Raw genomic sequence first — 14,070 nt, forward strand, 5'->3', positions numbered from 1 at the left:
CAGGAGGGCAGAGTGACCTGGAAAGAGGAGCAATGGCCCACTACATTTGAAAGACAACAACCTCCCCGAGAGAGCCATCATTTACTCCCTTCAATCCTGGCCAAGGTACTGGCACATCTACGGGCCCAACATAAAAATCATGTTGGAAAAGTACAGTCTGCCCCAGCGCATAGGGAGCAGTTACAGAAGAACGTTGCCCTGCCCTGCTTAAAACTATACAGGTTGGCACCGGAAGGAGAAAAAGGGATAGGGGGAGTGATCTATGCACTATTACAGCAAGGGGTGCTGAAGAGAACACAGAGCCCTGTAACACCCCTATACTCCCCATTCCAAAGTTAGGAAGACACAGCGACTGGTGGTTTGTGCAAGATCTCAGAGCCATCAATAAAATTGTTATCACTATTGCTCCATTGGTGCCGGATGCAAATGTAATTTTGTCTTCTATACCACCAATGACGGATACTTTCTCAGCCTTTTTCTTCACAACATTGCACGTGGAAAGTCAATATCGGAATCAACAGTGCCAGTTGTCTGTGTCTTGTTATGCTCTTGGTGTAGCATAAGCTGCTTCCTTGATGTTCACTCTGACAAAGGAAGGTTCAGACGTGGAGATAACTTCAACACATTTATTAAACTATTTACAATTCACCTACTCGGATTCGACCCTACTGTTAATCCTTCTACAGCTACTCAGACTGACGAATCAGTCTGCTACAATCCAGGTGGTGGGTGTGATGTTGAAGGGCCCTTCACGCCCGTTTCACCACGGCAGCGACCACACCTGGTCGCTACATTCGTGAAACGGGTGGCAGATGCCCGTTTGGGGCATCTAGGGGCCCGATTTGGACGGGAGCACCGCGACTGTGCTCGGGAGGGGGCAGGCCCGCGATCGGTGCCCACCAATCGTCGGGCCAGTGTCCAAAACGGACGCACTCTTTCCCCTCCGCCGCCCGGCAAGATCAAGCCGTCACGTCTTGCCGGGCGGCGGAGGAGAAAGACAGCACCGCGAATGCGCAGGTTCGTGCCGTCTGCGCGCTGATGTCATCCGCGCATGCGCTGGTTGGAACCGGCAACCGGCGCATGCGCGGATGACATCAGAAAAGCGACATTTTCGCGTCATTTCCGGCGCGACGAGGTCATCGCCGGAACGATGGGGGCCCGCTCCTAGCCCCCCGGGTGGGGGTGAATTAGGTGCGGGGAGCGGGTCCCGAGGCCGTCGTGAAGCTCGGCCGATTTCACTGCGGCCATCCCGATTTTTATCGGGAGCGGAGAATACCGCCCTTTCCCTCCGCTATTATATTTGTGTTAATAAATTTCCTTAAATCGAACCTTCAAGAATTTGTCTTTATTATAATTTCCACGACATAATAGAATACCTTGTCAGAAGTCTACTTAATCATGGGATCATATATGCATTAGAGAAGGAAATTAGAAAATGACTCCAACCAAATATTATTTAAAAAATGTGTTGTTTAACATTAGAAATATTTACTTCAGTCTTGTCCTCAGCAGTGCAATGCAGCATACATCTAGCGAAAGGGAGCAGATGGTACAGGATATGGACGCAGATGTCTCCTTTAGAAGGTTTTTCACAGAAGCTCCATTTTGGAAAGCTTTCCAACAGAGGATCACTTACGGTCTATCAGTGTTAAAAATGTTATATGCAAATTTGCCTATAATACCATTCACATGTTTTATAAATAAAGTGAAATATCAACCTGTGGCCTTTGCTGCACAGTGTGCTGGGCAGATGGCTTGAGAATAATTCAGGATTGTACTTCACTGCAAAAGTCTGTAAGTTCCCAATTATCGAACCTTTACCCACTGGGCACCTCACACATTTTTCATATATAATGTTGCATCTCGCTCTCTTTCTGTTGGAGTTAGTGTGTGCCATTCCGTTCCGATTCACCCCGAGGAATACTCTGAAAATATAAAGACAATAATAGATTTGATATCAATCAAAAAACACATGGCTGATTATTAATTAAAATTAAATTCAATATGCATACACATTCTTGGGGCACAATGATGATCTTAAATGAAAGTTGGCAGACTCCCTGAGGACTGGAGGCTGCTGTTCTCTTTGAGAGCTGACTGGTGGTAACTTCACCTGATGGTCACTCTGGTGAGGGGCAAGGTTGAGAAGGCAGGGCCTTCACGAATAACCTCAGCCTGTGCCGGAATAGAATCCGCGCTGGTGGCATCATTCCACATCACAAACCGTCCGGCCAACTGGAATTTTCAAAAGAGGAACCTACCCGTCAGTTCCTCTTTTGCAAAACATGTGACTCAAAAATGCCTCGTAACTTGCAACTTTCGCCAAGTGCGATAATTGGTCATTTGAACAGTGGGCATGGCCAAATAGAAACAGTTAACTTCTTGTTTTCCCAACAACGTTTCCTTTGCTTCACTCCTTTCCTAGAGGAGATAGCCAGAACTATAAAGCAAAAGGGCACTGAGGCAGCTAGCCGGTGGAAATTTCCATTCCGGAATTTCCGGAGATTAATTCTACCTTATGGGGACGGGAACATGGTGGGCCGGATTATCCAATTTGCTGACGTGGCGTGGGAACAGTGGCGGTTTACGCCAGAAATATCGGCGGCGGCCCCCCACCGATCCTTCATCCGGTGGGGCAAGCAGCCGTGCATCGTGAAGACCCCCGCTTTACCTGCAGATATGGTCGGAGAATTGCCGTGCACCATGGCGCCAACCGTGGACAGACCCGGCCTGCCAAAAACTGCCCACCGTAACACCCTCGCCACCCCCAGACCACCGCCCACCAGTGCGCCCAGCCCCTGCCAAAGTCCCCCCTGCCCGTGGAACGACTCCCCCCCCCCCCCCCCCATCCCTACTGTGGCGGCGCTGATCTCAGTCCGCAGCTGCCATGCGAGGTTCCCTAACGGTGTGAGCACACGCGCCCCATGCCATCGGGTACTCGGCACATCGGGGCGGAGATCGGGGAGGGCCTCTTGTAACATCCTGAGGCCATTCATAGGGTAGCGGTGTATGGCCCAAGTACGCCGTTTTGTAGGGGGCGGCGATTCTCCGGCATGCCAAAGCTTCCTGCCCCGACAATTATGTAACTGGGTGTTTTGTGCACAATTCTGAGTGGGACAGGTATCATGGCGTGTCATCCATCATTCTATCCGGGCACCATAATGGAAAGGCATTCAACTGCACTGACCTATTATTGAATGTGGGCTTCCGAAAAAACGAACATGGAATCTCCGGGAGCACTCTGAGGCTGGAAGATGAACCGAGGATAAAGGGTGGGATTCGTCCAAACAATTTCCATATCTGGTTTTGGGCGTGTTTGATGGGCTATTTCTTGGCGGCTGCAACGCCCAGGAGCACCCCACTATTCAACAGCACTTTGTCGGGTTTTTTTACTTCGGGGAATTTCTCTCCTCCGAGGTTCGCACATGAGTCATTGAAAGTCTCTTTGCAGATTGGGGCGCCATTTTGGAAAACAGCCATGATCTTTCTCCCCTTTCCCTTTCAGGAACCCCCCCCCCCCCCCCCCCCCCCCCCCACCCCCCCCCCCCCCCCCCCCCTCCACTGTTTTTGACCCCCCTACCATGGGGAGGCTCCCCGGGAACACCCCCTCAGCTCCCCTCCACCTGATAAGGTGTCCCCCCCCTCCAGGCCCGATCCCTGGCAGTGCCAACCTGGCATCCTAGCAGTGCTGCCTTGGAACTGCCAGGTTGATCTGGTGGCATTGCCAGGCTGGCCGGGGCATGGCCAGAGTGTCAGACTGGTAGTGCCAAGGTACCTTGGTTCTAGAGGGAGAGCCAGGAAACCACATTGTCCTGGCCCCAACCACCAGGTGTCTCTAAAGGTTTGGTAGACCCACCCTTCCAGGTGTCATTATGACAGGTCTACTTTTGTGCAGAATAAAGGATAAATGATCTAAGCTGCTCCATCAGAGTGAGCCAACCTTCTCATCAATCTCAACTCACACTCTCACAAGACAATGAGGCATTTGAAGGGTGACAGTCCACAGGGACCTCACACACTACCAGCATAAGGGACATCACCACTAATTTACTGAACGAATATTTTGCCTCCGTCTTCATGGGAGAGGATAATAAGAATTTTCCAAAAACTACAGTTAATGCAGAGGAACTTGATGCAATAATCATCACTAGGGATATGGTATTGAATAAACTAATGGGACTAAAGGCAGATAAGTCTCCAGGACCTGATGGCCTGCACCTTAGGGTATTGAAGGAGATGGCAGCAGAGAAAGTGGATGCCGATATTTCAGAATTCCCTGGATTCTGGAAGACTCCCGGTGGATTGGAAACACACTAATGTGACACTCCTATTCAAAAAGGAAGAGAGGCAAAAAGAGGAAACTATAGGCAGGTTAGCTTGACATCTGTGGTGGGGAGTGCGCTGGAATCAATCATTCCGGAGGAGATGACTGAACATTTGGAAAGACAAAGCTCAATCCACTATTGTCAGCATGGTTTTATGAAGGGTAAGTCATGCTTGACAAACTTGCTTGAGTTCTTTGAGGATGTAATTAGCAAGGTGGATAATGGGGAACCTGTGGATGTGGTATATCTAGACTTCCAGAAGGCGTTTAACAAGGTGCCACATAAAAGGCTGATCAAAAAGGTGAGATCACAGGGGATTGGGGTTAGAATACTAGATTGGATTAAGGATTGGCTGACTGACAGAAAGCAGAGGGTCAGGATAAATGGATCCTTCTCTGGCTGGCGAATTGCAACTAGCGGGATGTCGCAGGGGTCAGTCCTCGACCACAGCTGTTCACAATCAATATAAATGATCTGTAATCAGGGACAGAGTGTAACATAGCAACATTTGCGTATTATACAAAAATAAGTGGGAAAGCAGTCAGTGAAGTGGAGATAAGGGTGATATCAACGATATAGATAGGCTAGGAGGTTGAGCCAAAATTTGGCAGATGGAGTTTAATGTGGATAAGTGAGACGTTATTCATTTTGGGCAAAAAAATAGAAAGGCAAATTATTATGTAAATGGAAATCAAATACAAAATGGATCTGGGTGTCTTTGTTCATGAATCACAAAAATTCGGTATTCAGGTACAACGTGTGATTAAAAAGACAAAACGAATGTTAATGTTTATTGCAAAAGAACTGGAGTATAAAGTTAGAGAAGTGTTGTTGCAATTGTACAGGGTGTTGGTGAGACCACTATTGTGTCCAGTTTGGTCTCCTTATTTGAGGAAGCATGTGATGGCATTGGAGACAGTTCAAAGGAGATTCATCAGAATAATTCCGGGGATGAACAGGTTGACGTATGAGGAGAGATGAAACAGTTTGGGCTTATATTCACTGGAGTAGAAGGATGAGAGGGGATATGATTGACGTATATAAGATACTAAAAGGGATTGACAAAGTAAACGTAGACCAAATGTTCCCCCTTGTGCGTCAATCTCGAACGAAAGGTCACAGATATAGGTTGAGAGATAGTAAATTGAGAACTGAGATGAGGAAGAACTACTTCTTGCAGAGGGTGTTGAATCTGTGTAACTCACTGCCCTATAGTGCAGTGGAATCTGAGTCATTAAATGATTTCAAGAAGGAGAGAGATATGTTTCTGGAAAAAAATGAGTAAGGAGATATGAGGAACAGGTAAGGAGGTGGATTTGAGACCAGGAATAAATCAGCCAAGATCTGATTGAATGGCGGAACAGGCTTGAAGGGCTGAATTACATATTTCTGCTCTTAATTCCTCTGTTCCTATGTTCTATCGGTTGGCAAAATGGCACATCTCAGGTCTGTTGCGAGACCAGCTTAAAACCCCCGCTATGACCATCCAAGTCTCTCCTACCATCATGGAAGAGCCTCATGTACAAGTTTCCCTCCCTCCAATCACTCTCCTTCCTCCCCCTCTAATCCTGGAGTCCATTATAATTCTGCGTAAATATCCCTGCTCTCGCTGCCCCCACCCCAACTGATTTCTGTGGATGTCCTGATGCCCCATATCGACCTGACCCCACCCCATATTGTGGCCTTATGCACAGTGGCCTACCAAGACCCCCTTCCCACATCCTCACTCCCCCTGCTTGACTTAAAGATATATGTTCATTAAGCATCTATGGATCAAAATGATAACAGCAAAAATAAAGGGGAAAAAGGGAATCAACAAGAAGCGCCCTGACATATCTCCTTCCCTAAAGGAATGAAACATCTGGGCACGGGCCTTTCATTATGAGGTATGCAAAAGATAAATCACAAACATATATCCATTCATCCATCTCCATATAAGTTCCCCTCCCAGTCTCTACATTGGTAACTAGTCAGCTCTAAGACCCATTACAAAGTATCCACCGTCACATTACCCTTTCCAGGGATGTATGCAATTTTAACATTGAACTGTTGTAACAGCAAACTCCAACGGAATAATCTTGCATTCTAGGATTTGGACTTTTCTATAAATACAAGCAGATTATGGTCCGTGTAAACTACGCTTTGTTTATCATCATGCCAGACATATACATCAAAGTGCTGAAGGGATAGTAGCAAGGCTAAGGCTTCCTTTTCAATGGGGGAATACTTTCTGTGGCACGGGGTTCTTTTAAAAAAAAGATCCCACTGCCCTCTCTATTTCTGCATCATCATCTTGTAGTAACACTGCCCCTACCCACAGGTTACCAGTATTTGTAGCCATTTTAAATGGTCTGGAAAAGCCCTGGGCGGCCGCACCGGTTTGTTTATTAAGATGGTCCTCAACTTCTCCAACGCCGCTAAGCAGTCTGCGGACTACACCACCTTTGCTTCCTTCTCCAGCATATTGGTTAACGGTACCACTGTTGTACTGAAGTTCGGTCTGAGCTTCTGCAGAATCTGCACATCCAGGAACCTCATAATTTCTTATTTTGTTTTGGGAATGGGACAGTCCATCAATGCCCTTACTTTGGCCATTTTGTGCCCTTGGCCCAGCACATGGCCAAAATAGATGACTTTTGCCTTGGCAAACTCACTTTTGACCAATTTGATTACTAGCCAGGTCAGTTCCAGTTGTCAGAATAGGTCCTCCAATTGCTCCATAATGTTCTTTCCATGTGTCACTATACGCTACCACATTGTCCAAGCCGACCACACAGTCCTTCTAGCCACCACTTGGGATATAAACCATTGTAGTGTTGCTGGTGCATTTTTGATTCCAAACAAAATTACCCTGCATTGAAACAACCCTCATGGTGTTAACAAAGCAGATATCTCCCTCATCCTGGGTGTTAATGGGACCTGCCAATATCCTTTCAACAGATTAATTATTCCTACTGGGCTCAATTAAGTCATTTTCCAACATCTATTGGACCTCTACCTCTAACTGAGCCAGTTTCCATGGATTCAGCCGAAACGGTTTTGCATTATTAGTTCAGAGTTTCCTATGCCTTCATCATGATTAGTTAACAGAGTGCACCCTGGTGTTTCCTTACAAATCTGTCTTTTTTTATTCAGTATCTTTATGATATCTTCTCTTTGTTCTACTTCAGTGAGGAATTATTCTCGTAAAGATAATTTAAATCGGTATCGGCAAAATTAGATTCATTACCTTCACCATTTGATGTGTGATTAAATGTCTTTCAACGTGAGAGTCTTTTAATGTCCTATGGGTTTTCTGAATTCCCACATGTCCTGCCATTGGTATCTCATGGACTCTCATGCACTATCTGCAGTATTTCCCTCTATGGTCTGTAATCATGGGTAAAGCTACAACCTTCACCTCTGCCAAATTATTCCCCCAAAGTAAGTCTACTCTGGCCACTGATAACATCTTAACCACTCTGACAACTACTCAACCTAGCACTAAATCACCCTCCAATTATACTTTATACAATGGAACCGGCTATAATCTCCACCTGTCCCCTTCACCAATGCCTTAGCTTTCATTGAACTCCCTGAAGGGAAAAAATGTGGTAATCTCCCCCTTACAGATAAAGCTCTGCACCTGTCTCATCTTTCTCATTCATCATACCTGCTCCCACATCAATGTTTACCTCAGGTCTTCCAAGTCCAGTTAGAGCTACAGTCTGCCCTGTAGTATTTTCCACTTTTGTTCCCTTTTCAGAATCCTTGCTATGCACTCCTACAAGTCCCATGGGCTTTCCTTGCAACTTCAAAATGCTGAACGAACATGTTCCACCTTATTACAATGGCAACACCTAGGCCGTCGGGTCTCACCTTCACCCTAAGTAGCTTCCTTCATTGAGCGAGGAGGAGATCCCGGGGCATTCCCAGCTAGCCTTATCCTGGCTACCTGCCCTCCTTTCACTCTCCCACTTCCTATCCTTTTCAAAACTGTGGGGGTGATGACACAAAAGTTTAAATTTATAGATCAGCACATAATCGTCAGCCATTCCTGCTGCTTGTCTAGAAGTCTTCACCCTCTGATCTTCAACATGGGTTTCTTATCACAGAAGGTAGGGAATTCTTAAATTATTTGAAGAGAATGACCTCGCTCAGAGCCTCATAGGTAGTTTCAACTCCCAATGCTCGCACCCATCGATTAAAATTGACCTGCTTAGCTCTTTCACATTCCACATACATCTGTCCCGGTTGTCTTCTAAATTTACAAAGCTTTTGCCTATATGCTTTGGGAACCAATTCAGATGCTACCAGAATAGCCTTAGTTCTTAGACACCATCTCTGACAGGGGAGCATAAATCCTGTGCCCGACCCATCAATTTATTTTGCATGGGTAATGCGCACTTTTATTTTGGCCATCCCATTTGGGTTGCTATTTTCTCAAATGCCCGAAAAAAGATTTCTACTTCCTTCTCTTCAAATTTTGGGAGGGCCTGGATAAATTTTAATATGTTGCCACTGGGTTCTGTTCTAGGGTTAAGCTCTCCCCCCCCCCCCCCCCCCCCCCCCCCCCCCCCCCCCCACCCCCCCAATCTCTCGGAAGCTCTCTTTTAATTTCCAGTGCCTATAGCTGGAACTCTCTCTCTCATGCTTTTTCCTCGCTCTCCAATTCCAACCTCTTCATTTCAATTTCCATTTGAAAAGCTGTACCTTTTTGCTGCATTTCCATTTCTTTCTCCATTCTTTATAATTCCTTCTCATGCTCCCACTGCAACCAAATTCTCTCCAGCCCAATTTCCCCTCCAGAAAATATCTTTGATGCTGCATTACTTTGTGGGCTTTCCGGTGTTTCTAACAGACCCAAATATTTAACCAATGTCATATTTCTCTACCTTCCTAGCTCTAGCTGGAACCTCTATTATTAATTCACCTACCAATTCGATTAGCTTGTTTTTTTAAAGCCTTTTTAAATAAACCAAAGGCAAGTCATCCACCTGAAGAAAAATCTTAGCAGCTTCCACAGCTATCCTGTTGTATTTCTACAAACCTTGGGGAGGCCCGACGCCGGAGTGGTTCACGCCACTCCGTCCCACCGGGACCCCCCGCCCCGCCAGGTAGGGGAGAATCCCGGCTCTGGTCTCTCAGGGAATCAATTGGGAAAATGGAATTGAAACCCAAGATCAGCCATGACTATATTGAATGATGGAGCAGGCTCTGGAGGCAATATTGTTTACTCCTGGTCCTGTTTCTTGTGCTCTTGACAGTGCACCTTTAGGGGCTAGGCCCGTGCCGGAGTGGTTCCCACTCCGCCAGCTGGCGCAAACGGCCTTTGGCACCCCGCCAGCCGGGGCCGAAAGGCCTTCGCCGGCCGGCGGACGTCCACGCATGCGCCGGAGCATCAGCGGCTGCTGACTTCTTCCCGGCGCATGCGCAGAGGAGGGGGTCTCTTCCGCCTCCGCCATGGTGGAGACCATGGTGAAGGCGGAAGAAAAAGAGTGTCCCCACAGCACAGGGCCGCCCGCCGATCGGGGGCACGATCGCGGGCCAGGCCACCGTGGGGGAACCCCCCGGGGCCAGATCGCCCCGCCCTCCCCCCCCAGGACCCCGACGCCCGCCCGTGCCGCCAATCCTGCTGGCACCAGAGGTGGTTTGATCCACACCAGCGGGAAATGCTTGTCAGCGGCTCTACTTCGGCCCATCGCGGGCCGGAGAATCGCCGCGGGGGGCCCGCCGATGGTGCGATTTCCGCCCCTGCCGATTCCCGGGTGGTGGATAATTCGGGACACGGTGCGGGCGGGATTGACGCTGGCCCCGAGCGATTCTCCAACCCGACGGGGGGGGGGGGTCGGAGAATCCCGCCCCAGATAGCTCAGTCCTGACTGTCAAAGTATTGAATGATGGAGCATCGACAATGCTCTGGGTTAGAGAATTCCAAACATTCACAATCTTTTGAGTGAAGTTAATTTCTTCTCACCTTGGTTCGAAAAGATTGGCCCCTTATCCTCAGGTTGTGCCCTTGTATTCTAGATTCCCCAACCAGCAGAAACAATCTCTCAGTGTCCATCCTATCAAGCCCCTTTAGCATCTTGTATGTTTCAATGAGATTGCCTCCCATTCTTCTCAACTCCAGAGAATAGAGGTCCCAATGTATTCAGTCTCTCACCATAGGCCAAACCCCCTCTTCTAAGGGACCAATTTACCGAACCATCGCTGTACCACCTCTACTGCAAGTATATACTTCCCAGTATCTAATGAAGAATGTGCTGGCCTTGGAAAGGTCCAGAGAAGGTTCACAAGAATGATCCATGGAATGAAGAACTTGCTGTATGAGGAACAGTTGAGGACTCTGGGTCTGTACTTGGAGTTTAGAAGGATGAGGCAGGGATCTTATTGAAACTTACAGGATACTGCGAGGCCTGGGTAGAGTGGACGTAGAGAGGATGTTTCCACTTGTAGGAAAGACTAGGACCAGAGGACGCAATCTCAGACTGAAGGGAAGATCTTTAAAACAGAGATGAGGAGGAATTTCATCAGCCAGAGTGTGGTGAGTCTATGGAACTCTTTACCGCAGAAGGCTGTGGAGGCCAAATCACTGAGTCTCTTTAAGACAGAGATAGATAGATTCTTGATTAATAAGGGGATCAGGGGTTATGGGGAAAAGCCAGGAGAATGGGGATGAGAAAAATATCAGCCATGATTGAATGGCGGAGCAGACTCGATGGGCCGAGTGGCCTAATTTTGCTCCTATGTCTTATGGTCTTAAAACTGTGGACAGCATTCCAGATGTGGTCTGACCAATACTCTGAACAATTCTGGTGAGACTTCTTTATTCTTGTGTGCCGATCCCCTTATAATAAAGGCTAACATTTAATTCAGCTTCCTAATTGCTTGCTGCACCTGCATGCTAACCTTCTGCGTTCCTTGTATAAACACACCCAACTCTCTTCAAGCATCAACATTCACAGCTTTCACACCTTTTCAAAAATATTCTGCATTTCTATTCTTATGACCAAAGTGAATAATTTCACGCTTCCCCACATGATACTCCATCTGCCACTCAGTTAAACTGTTATATTCTTTGTGTCCCCCCACAGCTCATCCTTCCACTTTGCTTTGTGTGATCAAAAAACTTAAAAATATTACTCTTTTTCTCTTTATCCGTCATTAATATAGATTGCAAATAGCTGAGGAACCAGCATTGATCCCTGTGGCATCTCTGGCTGACCCTTGATTCGAGGGTGATGTCTCTTCGGGATCATGTCTTTCTGCCATGGGCCTTCATGTGATTGAACAGGTCAATTCTCGACCCACAGATCTTTGGGCACATGGGGCAGGATGTCCCAAGTGGCAGTGGGATCCGGAGTACGGGATCTGCTTCCTTTCTTTCTTTCTTTCTCTGCCGCCGATCTGCCTTCTCATTAAGACATTGTGCGTCAGCATGGTGAAGCATCAAGTTGTCGCCATTTTGAATAATTGATAGCAAATTCCTCCCAGTCATTATTATCAATGCTCTTGCACTTCAAGGAGAGCCTCAAGTGTCTTTGGAGTGTTTTCTTTGTGTGTACCCCCCCCCCCCCCCAAACAGGCTATTTGAGAGTTGAGAAAACAGGATCAGGCAGGGGAGATGCTTTTAGCCATCCTGACAGCGTCTAGAGTTGATCTTTCAGGAGTTTTGCCTGAATGCTTGTGGAGTTGGTTTCAAGATGGACACTGGCAAGTGTTTGAAAGTCCTCCATTGGATCGGAAGGATGTGACGGAGGCATTACTGATGGAAAATCCCCCATGACTCTAACCTGTTGCTGATACACAGTACAGGTCACACTGGTGTACAGGAGTGCGGTGACGACCAACTGTTCAGTACATTCAGACTTTCATTGACTTGTGGAGGTCTTTGCTGTCAAACATTTGGTGCCGTAGTTTGTTGAAGGCTGAGCTGATGAAGTTTATCCAGTCTGATCTCCTCTTCAATGGTGGCCTTTTGAGAGAGGTGGCTGCCATGTTTTGGAAAGGGCTCAACATACTCCAGAGTCACTTCTTCAACAAAAATAAGAGGTGAAATATTTGACTGACCTGGGGTGTCAGTTGATATATGCATTTTATTTTGGTGACATTTAAGGACAAGTTGAGTCTCTTTTTTGATTAATTGAATAGATCGAGAGTGGCTTGTAAATCTCGTGGATTGTGGTGCAGACGCTGAAATCATACACAAACTGTAGAACTCTACTAGTCGCAACTGCAAGCTTGAAAATGCCTCATTTGTACCTACTCTCTACTTCCTGTTCACTAACCAATCATTCATCTAATGCTAATGCATTACCCCTGACTCCATGATCCATGATCCAATTTCTTGCCTATTAACCTATTGTGCGGTATATTTTGGAAATTAAGGTAGACTGCATCTACTGGTTCCCTTTTATATCCCCTATTTACATCCTTCAGAAACAAAAACATTTATTAAGTAGGATTTTCCTTTTGTCACATCATGTTGGCTTCTTCTAATCATACTATATTTGGCTGGGTGCAATTTTAAGACTTTCTTATCAATCGGTTCCCATATTTTACCAACGACTGATGATAGGCTAAGTGGCTCATCGTTCCCTATTTTCTCTCTTCCTTCTTACTTTAAAGGCAGTGTTACATTTGCCAACTTCCAATTTGAAGGGTTCCTTCCCAAATCTAAGGAAGTTTGGAAAATCATAGCTAGTGCCTCTACTAACACACAGAATGTACCTGTTGTCTTCAGTAATGCTATGATTAACAGGAAGCCATCAAATTCAAAGAAAGATAAGCTATGATAATGCATCTCATTCCGTTGTGTTTCAGTATGAGACTCTTTCGATACTTCCTCTTAATCATGTAGTTGTGGCTCGAGACAGACACTGGTGGCTTCCAGTAATATGGAAGAAAGGCAAAGACAGTTAGATAACAGGCACAGAACACAATACAACAGGTAATTCAGCTCCCTGGTTCACACTGCCAGGATCCTGCTCCCAGAGCCCTGTGCAAGCTCCCCATTGATCGGTGTTCACGCACTCCCACTGGCCGTGTGGTCCATGGAACCCGCCCCTTAGACGGGACACACCACCACACATGTCTCAATGCTGTTTTTTTTAAACTGCTCCAGAGATGATTTTATTCTCTTGTGCGGATGTCGTAAAAAATCTGGGCCAATTGTTGAAATAAGAAACCTCACAGCTTACAGTGTTACTTTGATTTCTTGCCTGCACAATTCAGCTGCCTGTCCCTGGGCTAGTCTCCAGCCACCAAGATCAACACCCACCAGAAAATTGGAAGAGGCAGCACTGTAAGTTATCTTTTTCTGCTTCCCTGCCTCGTCTGGTTATGGCACCATTCTGTTTATAACTACAAAGAAGGCAGTGTCTGCTGATATTAACTTCTTTTAATTTCCTCACTCTCTTTGAGCCTCTGGTTTACCCTCTAATTCTGGTATGAAACTGTTTTTTTACTGTGAAGACAGGCACAAAGTATTTGTTGACCCTGCCATTTCCTCATTCCCATAATAACCTCTCCCATCTGAGTTTCTAAGCGACCAATGTTTACTCGAGCTACTCTCTTCCTTTTTATAAAAAAATCTCTTCGAATTTGTTTTATATTTCTGGCCAGTTTACTCTCATGTTCTATTTTTTCCCCTTTTACCAACTGTTTGAAGGCCTATTGCTGTTTTATAGAATGACCCAGTCTTCAGACTTGCCCCTTCGGCCTTTACTTTCAATTTTACACTTTCTTCAACTTCTTGAGTGAG

General features: G+C 46.4%; 1 long non-coding RNA gene across 1 annotated transcript; it reads right to left on the reverse strand.

The window, feature by feature from the left end:
* Window positions 1-1,333: 1,333 nt before the first annotated feature.
* Window positions 1,334-2,150, reverse strand: LOC119977709. The gene is made up of 2 exons (XR_005463266.1): window positions 2,013-2,150; window positions 1,334-1,925 (listed from the first exon to the last, which is right to left on the reverse strand). It is a non-coding gene; the product is annotated as an uncharacterized LOC119977709 (long non-coding RNA).
* Between the last annotated feature and the right edge of the window lie 11,920 nt (window positions 2,151-14,070).

Source organism: Scyliorhinus canicula, chromosome 14, assembly GCF_902713615.1.
Source record: "Scyliorhinus canicula chromosome 14, sScyCan1.1, whole genome shotgun sequence".
NCBI lineage: Eukaryota > Metazoa > Chordata > Chondrichthyes > Carcharhiniformes > Scyliorhinidae > Scyliorhinus > Scyliorhinus canicula.